Genomic DNA, 13,090 nt, shown 5'->3' with positions numbered 1-13,090 from the left:
GGGTTGCAGAGTTCAGAAGAAAAAGTCCTGATCACCTCATTTGTTTCTTCGTTCTCTTCACCCTCTTTTTCTCTGTACTTTCCTCCCCACCAACCATAGTATAACCAATTTCAAAGTGTTAATTCTTACTACTTATAGTTATTGAATTCAATATTACTTTCAAAGTTTTGGAATGGAATGCTTTCCCTTCTGTTCTTTTTCAAAAGCAGTAGTCAGTGAATGTATTTTCATTTACATGTGTCCAATGATTACTTTTTTTTTTTTTTTTTTGTCAGTCATGGGGCTTGAACTCTGGGCCTGGGTGCTGTCCCTCAGCTCTTCAGCTCAAGGCAAGTGCTCTACCGCTTGGGCCACAGTGCCACTTCCAGTTTTTTAGTGGTTTATTGGAGATAAGAGTCTCACAGACTTTCCTGCCTGGGCTGGCTTTGAACTGTGATTCTCAGATCCCAGCCTCCTGGGTAGCTAGGATTGCAGGTGTGAGCCAGTGGCACCCGGCCAATGATTATTTTTTAATGGTGGCTCCTTTAAGAGTATTGTAGGAGAAAGAAATCCTCCTACTCTCTGACAATCCACGTCATGCGTAAAAATGCACGATATCAATGGCGCTTCAAAATTTATTGTTCTCATGGCTGTTTTATTCCCTGTGCAACTTTCTTTGTGAAAAGGTAAGATCTTTCTGTGACCATCCTTCCTTCAATGCTAAGGCTAGAGTCTTCCAGTGTCATGTGACTGACTTGCCTGTGTGCTATCCTGTGAAGGATTTAGACTCAGAAGCTACTTAGTCCTCCTTCCCCAACACTTAGAATGCTTCGAGTGGCTGTGACCATTCTCATCAATAATGGATTTCCTTGAATTATTGCTGCGGTCTTCATGCCATAATTTTATTTGTTCCCATCGTAGGACCCTGCTTTCGCTATTTCTTTACTTTGAATACCTTCATCCGGCCATTCCTTTCTGAGTTCCTGGGAATAATCAGGATTGTATCTTTGGCCTACAACAAGTAAAGGATTAACCCAGTGCCATTTCTGTGTTTATTGAAGTCTGAGCCAAAAGATCATTTCTGAAGTTGAGATTGCTTATTTGCCTTTGCTGTTTGGAGTTAATTTATGACATGCCCAACTAACTTGTTACCTCTTTACCAGCCAAGAATTGTTCAGTTTTTCATAGAAGTAAGGGAATATTATGTAAGTATGGAAAATTCTAGACTTTCAAGTGCTATCATTATCAGCCATCAAGCCAAGATGCCTCCTGAGGCATTACTTTTCAATATGCAAATATATATTCTTCCTTCTAGGCATTTCTAATGGCCATAGGTTTCCTTGAAGTACTGGGATAGTTATCAAATTCCACATTTATGCAAGAAATTGTTCAAGACATTAATTATGGGGTTATGAAATACCCAAACCCAGATATGTGGTTACATTTATTCAGTTTAATCCTTGATTTTCTATCAAGATTTTACTCTGCAAAAAACTCACTTGCATCAGAATGAATGGCTATCAGGAAGCTAGTCTAATCTCTGCAACTTGCACCACATTTATTTTATTATTATTATTACTACTACTACTATTATTATTATTATGTCCATTTGGTTGTAGGTGTAGTAGATTTTTTTGTCTGTTTTATTATTATCTTTAAGTAGTTGTACAAAGAAGTTCCCGTTCTACAAAACAGCATAGAGTACAAAGTGTCTGACAGCATTGTCACCCATCTCTCCTAACCCATCCCTTCTCTCACTTTTTTCTTTAATTGAGATTAGGTGATTACATAAATTTCACATATTTCACAGTATTGTGGAATAGTGATATTTAGAGTCATACACACATTTTAACTTTCACAAGGCAAATTGTCATTATCATGGTCTAGACAGTTTGTGAATTCTATGACCTTTGACATTACAAGTTATTTTTTCCACATCAGGTGATGTTTACATTTCTTTTCTTTTGCTTAGTGTAGGTTGTTCCCCATTATTCTGTCCCTCCTCCTGGCTTCCCTCTGTTGCATGCATATACCTACCAAATATATGATTCAGAACATGGAGTCGTTTAGCAATGACATGACAAAATGGGTGACTGTCCTTTGTTTCTTGAGTCCTGTTACTTTGTCATAGCTCCTTGTATTTTGGCTTTAGCATCCACATATCAGGGAGACCATGTGCCGTTTGTCCCTTTGTTCTTGGCTTACTTTGCTCAAAATAATCTGCTCTAGATCCATCCATTTCCCTGCAAATGCCATTATTGTGTTCTTTCTAATGGCTGCATAATATTCCATTGTATATAGGTACCACAATTTTTGGATCCACTCATCAGTAGTGGGGCATCTGGGTTGTTTCCAAATCTTGGCTATTTTGAACAGTGCTGCAATGAACATGGAGGTGCATGCCTAAGAGTGGTATAACTGGGTCATAGGGGAGGTGTATATTTAGCTTTCTGAGGTATCTCCAGACTGCTTTCTACAGTGGTTGTATTAGCATACATTCCCACCAGCAATGCAGTAGGTTCCTCTTTCTCCGCATCTCCTCTAGCATTTGTCGTTTGCTGACTTTAGGATGTGAGCCATTCAGACTAGTGTAAGATGGTATCGCAGTGTTGTTTTTATTCTTGCATCACATTTAATTGACTACATTTTTAGAACTGTCTCCTGAGAGTTTGAGGATTCATACATTTACAACAACCTTAGATGCCCACTGTCCTTATCATTATTGACTGCAATCTCCCAAACTCCAAGTGAATCTGAGGGGAAAGTACTGCTTGGTATCTTGCTCTCTATCTCCCTTCCTGCCATCAGCTTGGGTTGCTTTGCTTTTGTTGGGACTCATTAAATATTCAGCTTATTCAATATTAGTGCATATTAATTATATACCATGAAGGGATTTCAGAATTGCTCTTTCCATACACCTCTGCCACTCTTTCCTGTTCCCCCCCCTCTCTCTCACCCCTGCATTTATCTTTCTTGCAGTCTTTAAAAAGATGGATTTAAGAGCTTTTCAAACGTTCTTATCTCATTAGCTCATTAAACTTAGTTATCTAATTTCTTATCAGACCAGGATTCATGACTATAGCCTTCTGGAATTTGTTAGCTTGTAGAATTGTCATCCTACCTCTGTAATTCTAGTGGTCTTTTCTTGGGCTTAACCTCCCATCCTTTTAGTTCCTGACAGGGGTGAGGAATAAGCAGCCCGTTGACTGCATGAAGCCTGTGAAACCGTTTGGTGTATAACAGGATAGACACACACATGCTTCTTATTGGCTGCTCACAGTCCACCTGGCTGGACTGATAAGTCCTGTAAGGCCCATGCATGTTATAATGTCCAAATAGTCCTTGGCAGTACAAAGGCTCCCAGCCCTAGCGTTGCTGTCCTTCACTAATGTCACCTCCGTGTTTCTTAGAAGGTTGCCGTCTGTGAGTCCTGTTCTCACTCCTCCTCTTTCCACTCCATTTTCTGTCCTTGGGAATCTCACCTATGCCACCGGCTTCCACTACTGCATTTGGTTCTTCTGTATCTCCCAGCTCTCTCCCAAGGCCCAGAGAAATAAATCTGGCTATTTAATAACAAAACAAGGGAATTATGAAGTGTTCCGTATTTTAAATGCTTTTAGTGTGGTTCTGTATTTACAACTCTAAGGTAAGTCATTTCTAGGTATCTGTTCTTATTTAATCTAAGATCATATCATCTAGTAATTCTACTTTTGAGTACATGCCCAAGAAAATCAAAGAGTAGGACTGCATGTAGTGGCTCATACCTGTATCCTAACTACTTGGGAGGCAGAGATCAGGAGAATCATGGTTCATAGACAGTCTAGGCAAGAGTTAGTAAGACTCTACCTGAGTTAATAAAAGCTTCTTGTGGTGGCATATGTCTGTCATCCCAGCTGTGTGAGACACAAATAGGAAGATAGTGTTCCAGCCAGACGAGGCAAAAAGCGAGACCTTATCTTGAAAGTAACCAAAGCAAAAAGGACTGGAGGCATGGATTAAAAAAATAGAGCATGGCACGTTGTGAAATTGTCACAAGGGAGAAACTGCTTTTACCTTTTATTCTGAAGTCTCTTATGAAAAACAATTATGGGAAGAAGTACCAATAACTAGAGTATGCATTATAATGCAATTTTATTTAATGCATTGAGTAAATGAAGTCTTCATGAGTCACTCTAATATGTGAAAATTTTCCACCAATCTTTCTCAACTTTTTATGTTTCAGTAGTTTGTATTGAAGCAAAACTACCAGTGTCAGTAATTTTGATGGTAATTTTTAAGTAGAAGTGTTATAGTATTGGAAATTATTTTTAAAAGTATCCAATTGTATACCAATAAGTGAATATATTGCCACTCAGTAAAAAAAAAAAAAAAAAAAATAGAGCATGGGGCTGGGAAGGCGGCTCAGTGGTAGAGCACTTGCCTTGCATGCCTGAGGCCCTGGGTTCGATTCCTCAGCACCACATAAGCAAAAAAGAAAAAAGCCGAAAGTGGCGCTGTGGCTCAAGTGGTAGAGTGCTAGCCTTGAGCTGAAGAGCTGAGGGACAGCGCCCAGGTCCAGAGTTCAGGCCCCACGACCAGACCCCCCCCCAAAAAAAATAGAGCATGTGCTTAGCAAGTGCAAGGCCCTCAGTTTAAATCCCAGTATCACACACACACACACACACACACACACACACACACACACAGATAATTAAAAGTAGGGAGTCAAACAGATATTTGTACACTTATGTTGATAGAAGCACTATTCAGAATATCTAGAAATAGAAGATAGCCTAATATCTACCATAAGATGTGGTCTGAACATAATGGAGTACTATTTAGTCTTAAAAAGGAATAGAACTTCTGACATGTGCTATGACACTAATGAATCTTCAAGACATCATATTAAGTAAAATGTCAGACATAAAATGGCAAATACTGTACAATTCCATGCACATGTGAGGTGCCTACAACAATTAAGTTCACAAAGACAGAAACTCAAAAGGAGGAAGATTTTCCTCCTGGCGACTACGCTGCTTTGTAGGGGCTGCAGAATGGAGAGAAAGGACTGCAATTGTGGAATGGCTGCAGACCTTCCACGTGGGAAGATGAGAAAGCCCTGGAGGTAGGAAGTGGCGATAACTGCGTTATAATGAAAATGAGCTTAAAGCTATTGAACTGTGCTCTTACAAATGGTAAATTCTGTGTGTGTGTGTGTGTGTGGTGTGTGTGCGCGCGCGCGCGTATGCGAGCGACCATGCAAATGCGTGTGTGGGAGTTGAACATAAGGCCTTGCTCAAGGCTGACACTCCACCACTTGAGCAACAGCTCCACTTCTGGCTTTTTGATGATTAATTGGAGATGAAAGTCACATGGACATTGAACTGTGTTTTTCACATATTAGCTATCTGAGTAGTTAGGATTACAGGCATGAGCCACAGGCATCCAATTAGATACATATACTTTACCAGAATTAAAAATGATACACATACCAAGAATACAGATGTCCAACAAAAAAAGTGGTTAAATGGTGAAAGAAAAATATGGTATTTATCGTAAAAATACATCATTCTATTATGTCCTGTTAGGGATAATGATGCCAATTAAATAATGATACAATGATTTCTTATTACTTAGTTTTATTTTATACTTATTGAAAGAGTTCTTTTTGACTTATCCATGCCCCATTTTTATATCATTTGTGCATATCTAAATGAAGGCCTTCATCACGTGCCTGATTCTGGTGAATCACTTTGCAAAGTGGAGTCACTGATGCCCATGGAATTCCACACAGTGCTGTCTTCTGTGCTTTTCCTAACACTGGGGAGGGTAGTTTTTAAGACAGAGTTCCAATATTATCTCTGTGGGTTCTTCCAGATACTGACACCCATTCTGCAAGTTTTGCTGCTGACACGATTGATTTTTCTAGAAAGTATCAATGGAAGGTTTGTGATAAGGACAGGGGCTCATACTCCTTTCTCAAATGGTCTTTAAAGGATGTCATTGTCCAGACAGGACACCAGAGGTAATAATCATATCACCATACTTTCAAACAAGCTTATCTGTCACTGCTAATGTAGCTGTCCAGGAAATGTATAAGGAACAAATTCACTGGGTGAATTTGGTGGGGGAGGGGGTTCATTTGGGACTATTCCAGATAACACTTAATAATTTCTACTTCTTTCTACCCTTCCCTGAACTCTGGGAGAATCTCCTTTTTGACTAGGGGAAATCTTCCTTCCTTTGAGTTCCTGTGAGGGACCTCCTATATCTATGGCCTTTCTCTGTCCTAAAGGATAAGGTTTTTCTCAAGTAATGTGCCTGACTGCATTAAAATGCTACACTATAAAATCTATGATCAAATGCGTACATATGGAGTCATCAATAATTATGTTGTGGCTGCAGTCTGATCAATAGCAATTGAAAGACAATTTAACAGAGCTTAAAACATCTGTCTTAAAACTTTCATTTTTAACAACATGGAATATACACATTTCCCCTATTCTTCCTTTTAAGTACAACTAAAAACTCTGGACATTATCAAACAAACACAGTGAACCTACCCTGCAAGTATGGCTAATAGAATTTCTCTTACTGCAAAGACAGCAATAAAAGATGGAATCCTGGAAGATGAGGAAGAGCATGGTAAGCAAAGAGATCATAAATATAATGAGCTTTCCTTCTCAAGTAAGGTTTTCTGAATTATGCTTGATGGCTGGAGCAAGAATTATAACATTGTCTGATTGAATTTAAATATATGGAGAGGAAATATTCAAGACAATTATATTAGACAAGGGAGAGTACAAAGGAATCTAAATAGAGAAAATGGTTTTATACATCATTTATATTGGTAAATGCTGATATCAACACATAGCGAATGCATATGTATATGGCTTCTAGGGTAACTACTGAAACATCTGTAGACATATGAAGACAGACCATCTAAGACACTTCAGACAAAAGCTTCTAAAATTAAAAATAAATTCTATTCACTTCCAGGAAGGCTAATAAGAAGAAAAGAGAGAAAGCAAAAACAGGAAGAACATACAGTAAACAACAAAATAAAATGGAAGATTTAAGCATTAGCATGTCAATATTTGTATTAACTGCATCTAGTCTAAATGTAATCATTAAAAGACAGAAGTTGGCAGGATGGATTAAAAACCATGACCCCACTATATGCTGTCTACAAGAAACTTACTTTAAATATGTTGATATAAAGATAATAATCAAACAAATATCAAGAAAACCAACCAAGAGGGTAAAGCCCTGTGTTCAAGCTCCAATACTGGGCAAAGAATAAAAGAGAAACAAAAACAAAACAAAAGACAATGTTCAATGTTGCTGAGGACACAGTGAAAGTGAATCTCATATATGTTGCCAGTGGGAATTTCAATGATTTATCCACTCTGAAAGACACTTTGGTAGTTTCTTTTAAAACTCCGTATGAACTAAAATAGTATCCCATTGCATTCCTGGGCATTAATCCCAGAAAAATGAGCATACATATTCACACAAAAACCATTATGTAAATATTGATAGCAATTTTAATTACGATAGACATAAACTGGAACCAACTTAGATGTCCACCAACTGATGAATAACTAGGGATATAGAAATTCTGTGATATACGGAATTTATATACAGAATATACAGAATTATCATAGAACATAAGACAAACAACCAATTGGCCCACACAACTACCTTGAATGGCTGTAGATGAATTATGCAGAGTGAAAAAGGCCATTCCCAAAGTTACATGCTGCATGAGTCAATTTACATAATATTTTGGAATTGGAGAAGTTTATAGAAATGAAGAATAGATTAGTGTTGGCTGGAGATTTAGGAAAAGGTGGGGACAAGAAGGAATGAAAGTGGCCCTGAAAGGGCTATGTGGTGATGGATGATATGAATCTTAACTGTGTCACTACCAACACCCTGGTTGTGATATTAGTCTGTAGTGTAGCAAGAAATTGGATAAAGAATACTTGGAATTTTCCCAATGAGTTCTTAAGAGACAAGTGGATCTATCAATAACTAAAATATTAACATAGTAGCTCGCTCAAGTTCACATAAGAAAACAAGCGAATTTGCCTCTGTCCCAAAGCCACAGAACTCCTCAATATGCCTATTGGGAATTCCTTGGCTTCTTTTTTTTTTTTTTTTAACCTCTTCTCCTTTCCTGAGTTCTTTTCATTTCAGTCTCTCCCTTTTTAGTAGAGCCCAAAAAGAGCTGTTAGGTAAGAGAGAAGGAGGAAAGCATTTGACCGGAGGTGGAATGAAAGGAAGGGGAGGTCCTGTTGTACGCCAGAAGAGGCTCAGAGTTTGAGCAGGGTGAGAAAGTATCCACTTGGGACACCTTCTCAATCAGTAAGGATGGAAGTGAGTGGAGTGAGGAGCAAATAAGAGCAAATGGAGGTTTGAGTTACATATGATGGGCTGATCAAGGAATTGCCCAGAAAAGTTGTTTTTTCACTGTTGCAGAACCAAGGTCCAGATATGGAAAAGGAGATCACAAAGACTATAATACTGGTTTAGGGTAATTTAAATACATAATTATATATATGCATTTACATATATATTTACACATGAGTATTTACACATATTGACATATATACTACATTTAGGAAAAATAAATATGTATTGATGTATGCATGCATGCATATATGTATGCATGCATGTATGTATGTATGCATGTATATATGTAACTATATCTCCCAGATCTGACCAGTGAGCGGGCCTATATCACTAACACTGCAATTATATTAGTACATCAAGCTCTCAAACTGTGGCTTCTAAATCTCTTTCTCCCCTGAAAGCAACCAGGACTCCTTAGAGAAATGATTGATTTCAGAGAAAGTCCAGGATGAGTCTTACTTGCACCAGAAATCAAGGAATTACTCAACGATGATGAGAGTATGTCTACAGCACTCACACACTAGAACAAAGGGTTCCCACTGGCCAAATCTGGGACAGTTTAAGCCCATAAATAAATGATGCTGGTAATGGATTATAACCAATTGAATAAAGAAGTCATGAATACATTCTGACATAAAGTAATACTGAGTAAACTGAAAGATGGATAAAGAGAAGCAAATTTACTTATTAATTACATAGGGGGAAAAACTCACTTTAAAGTGAAGGAAACTGGCAGACACCCCTTTAATCAAGTGATCAAAGTAAACATCATCAGTAATAGGATACATTGAAATCTTGTGCCACCAGATAAGATGCAAGAAAAGAAACCGGTAGCCTGTCACCTCTTTGATTTCCCTGGCAAGAATTCATAACCTGAATCTAATCATGAAAACACATCTGACAAAACTCAGAAAGAGGGACACACAACCAAATATCTGCTGTGTCATTTCTGAACCCAAGGACATGAAAGTCAAGGAAAGAAAGATGGAGGCACTGCTGCTTCCGGAAGCGGGGTGAGGAACTGGGGCCTTGAGCAGCCCACCATTTTGAATGGATTCTCTTGCTAAGGAAGGCTGATGGTGCCCTAGCCCATCATGACTGAGCTTTGGGACTCCCACAGGAACAAAGTATCTAGTTGGTTTTCTCCCTGGCCATCACCTTCTGATGAAGTGGGAGGATGTTAACAATTTGCAAGAAAGAGCTACTCAAGTATTAGGGAGGCAGACATCTGGTCCAACACTGGCCACGGTGGTGGGAGTTGGAGATAGAAAGGGAACTACTGGCTTCATACTGTTGGAATTTTCCTGAAAGTTTCAAGATATTTCAAAAAACAATGATTGGCATCTAGTTAAATCCTAGGTAGATAAACTTTCTTCTATCTCAGGGAAATACATACGGTTTGAATTTGCTCCTTTTCTGACTGAGTTTTGGTTTCCTGTATCTGATGACTTACAAAGTAAGAAACCTGGGGAATCTTTCTTCATGCTTTATCTGTTACTTCCCTCCCTAAGCTCCATTTGGCCTCCTTAAGATCTCCTAGTTTTATTCCATCTTCTCCACTTCCCCAGCCAACACGTTGGCCTGCCCCTTAGACCCTGATACCACTAACCAGCCTTTATGCAGCCAGCTTCCTCCATCCAGTCATGATAGCAACTCTCTCAGTAAAATCAGGTCTTTTCCTGCCACTGAGTGCCTGAGATAAAGCCTAGTATTAGTACAGTGGGTTTTAAAGCTTTCCTTAACCCTAAAAAGTCCACGGTCATGGCATCTTCAGCCTTCTGTCTTGAAACCTTGTGACCAGCCTGCCCAAACTCCTCGGACCTCCCTGTCCTCCCTTAACTCACGTTTTATACTCATTGTTCCCATTGCCTAAAATGCCCTTCCAGGAGGGGACCTGGGTTGGAAAGCTTCTACCTGTCCATTCAGCACAGGGCATTGAACACATGGAAGTGTTCAGGCAGAGAATCATAATCCTGTACCACTGAGAGGAAGCAAGAGGAGGGAGCTCTGAGGGAGCTTCCTGTGCTCCTCTCTCCTGGATGGGTTTCTCAGGGAACCGCATCACCCCTGAGGCCTCTCAGGGCTTCTTCCTCAGCAAGTCCCCACTGATAAGACAAAAATCTACCTGTTACACACTCGTGAGATTTCTGCTTGTGGGTTGCTCATCCAGAACCTGAATTCTATTCAGGGAAGTAGAGACACACACTAGAAAGCCCAAGGTAGGGATCCAGAAATGGTTCAGTCCAGACTTGGGATGCTTTGGATCTCCAAAGGTAAAGTTTCGAAAGACTTATTTGCATAGGATGTCAGGGCAGAGGAAGGTTTGGGAAGGTCTGTGGAGAAAGCTTTGGAAGCAGTTTCATATGCTTTGGGTAGGTGGTGATTCTAAATGATTGGCCTGAGCTGTGTATTTTGTCTGCTATGTTTTTTGGTTGGTTGTGAAGTACAGTGTAAGCTTCTCTTTAACTTTGATGTGGCTGACTCCATTTCTCTTCTAGGTCTGCAGGCCTGTGCACAGACAGCTGGCAAATGAATTATTATTCTGTGTGTGTATGTGTGTGTGTGTGTGTATACCTCTGTCAGTTAAACATAACTGTCTACACACACACACACACACACACACACACACACACACACACACACATTCTCTTAATCCATAAGGGCAACAAATAGATTTGTTACAATAATCAAGAGGTTTTTTTTCTTCCTGTGTAACTAAAGATCAGACTTCTGCCCAAATAGAAATGAGCAAAAGAATCTATATGAACTCACTGGTGTTGCATTCATGTTTATTTTGATGAGTTCTTTGTTATTTTGAGGGATTTTAATTAAGTTCGATCACTACACACTTTCAGGGAATCTTTAAGAATTAATAAGTGTGAGAAGCAGATGAGCAGAGGTGAAGAGACAACAAGATGCTCACCAGGTGAATCCCTGGGCCATTCGGAGAGCTGTTTGCTCCCATCAGAAATTAGAACTCATAAAAGTCTGTTACCACAGAGGGGACAAACAGATGCCAGACACATGTGGCTCTCTTTAAGATGATCTTCTGTGGGGGTGTTCCCGAGGCTCCTGACAGCACTTTGTGTGGGTCCAACTTTTAGATCCCTTAAACTCAAACATGCTCCTGGAATTCAGTATGAGGAGGTGGTAGGGTAAATCATGAAAGGAGAGGGGGGGGGGGGGGGTCTGGGAGAGTGGGCGTGGCTTCTAGAATAATAAAGGGGTGGCACTAAATTCCCAAGTTGGGTTTCCTGTACTTTAATGGACAAAGCCACAAGCTTCTGAATCAAATTCTGGCGACATTCAAGTTAGAAAACTTTATTTCTTCATTCTGCTATTTTCTACTGAATGCATGTGGTAGATAGGAAGAAAATGACCCTTCAATTTCTCAAAACTCTTGAAAATAATCTTTATAAATCAGTTTGATTATTAGGGAAGATGGTGATAATACTTAACTGTGTTTAAGATGGGATAATCTGTACAGACACTCTGGTGACAAATTCGAGCTCAAATAAACATTATAAGCCTTGCTTCTCCATGTGCTCTTTAAAACAAACCTGTCAATTTGTGGTGTACAAAAAGTCTAGGTAGGCACAGGGGAGTCATCCCTATAATCCCAGCTACCTGGGAGGTGATTTGGGGGGGAGAATCAAGGTTCAGGGGCAGCCCAGCCAGAAAATTCCTCAAGACTCCAGAAGCTAACTGTGATGACCTGTCATCTCAGCTATAGCAGAGAGGTGAGAGAAAGGAGGATCGTGAGCCAGGCTAGACCTGTGCTGGAAGTAAGATCCTATCTCAAAACCAATCAGCACAAAAAGAGCTCACCAGTAGAGTTCCTGCCTCGCCAGTCCAAGGCTGTGTTAAAATCAGTCCTGCCTCCACCCCGCTCCCCGGAAGAGCCTTAGCGATGCTGGCTAGTCGCACCTATCGGAGTGTATGTTACGGGAGTAGGGAATCATGAGGTTTTCCTCCTTTATTACCTCACTCCTGGTTCTGAGATGCCATCAATGCCAGAGCCTCCACCCGTCGATAAACACAAAACCCAACTGCATTTAACATGCATACTGACTCAATGACAAACCTTGATTTTTAGAAATGCTGTAAAGTGCTGGGGATAGAGGAGAGAGAAACATAGTTCTAAGTAGGGGGAGAAAGATGAATACTAAGAATTTGTCCTCATCAAATTGGTTCCCCCTTTAAAAAAAAATAGCACTTGTTTTAAAGGCATAGAAAGATCTAGAATCTGGTGGAAGTACAAGAGGAATTCACAAGACCCAGGCAGGCAGCAGGTTGCTAGTGACTGCTGCTTTATTCTGCCATGATTCGCCTCTGCCCATCCTTCTACGTCATCTTTCTGCAAATCTGCCTGGGCACCACTCCCGATTTCTGCACTCTCCCCAAACATCTCATTTTTGCCTTTTCACGACACCAACTTTGGATGCAACATGGCCATTGCCCATGGTAAGAGACTTGTTATCATTGAGCATCCATCCGCTCAGGATCGATTAGTCACGTGTTAACCGGCTAACCCTCTGTGTTCTATCAGGCCTGGCTATGGAATCTGGGTCACCTAATTTTAAAAAAGGGCATATCTGACCATTTCACAAGGCACAGGTGAAGCTACTGCTGCTTGCCGTGAGAGGGAAGAGGATGACTGTCACTGCCAAAGAATCATGTGTGTGGCGGGAAGTTTTACACAGCCAGAGATTCT

At 40.0% G+C, this 13,090-nt stretch overlaps 1 long non-coding RNA gene across 1 annotated transcript in view; it reads left to right on the top strand.

The window, feature by feature from the left end:
• Positions 1-601: 601 nt before the first annotated feature.
• The window catches only part of LOC122127065, a 32,523-nt gene continuing 20,034 nt past the window's right edge, over positions 602-13,090 (top strand). The window contains exon 1 of the long non-coding RNA XR_006151073.1: positions 602-665. This is a non-coding gene — a long non-coding RNA (uncharacterized LOC122127065). The remainder of the gene's footprint in view (positions 666-13,090) is intronic.

Source organism: Dipodomys spectabilis, unplaced genomic scaffold, assembly GCF_019054845.1.
Source record: "Dipodomys spectabilis isolate Male_0828 unplaced genomic scaffold, ASM1905484v1 ptg000297l, whole genome shotgun sequence".
In the NCBI taxonomy this organism is placed as follows: domain Eukaryota; kingdom Metazoa; phylum Chordata; class Mammalia; order Rodentia; family Heteromyidae; genus Dipodomys; species Dipodomys spectabilis.
Note: the sequence above shows the minus strand (reverse complement) of the source record. Positions and strands in the feature narration are given on the sequence as shown.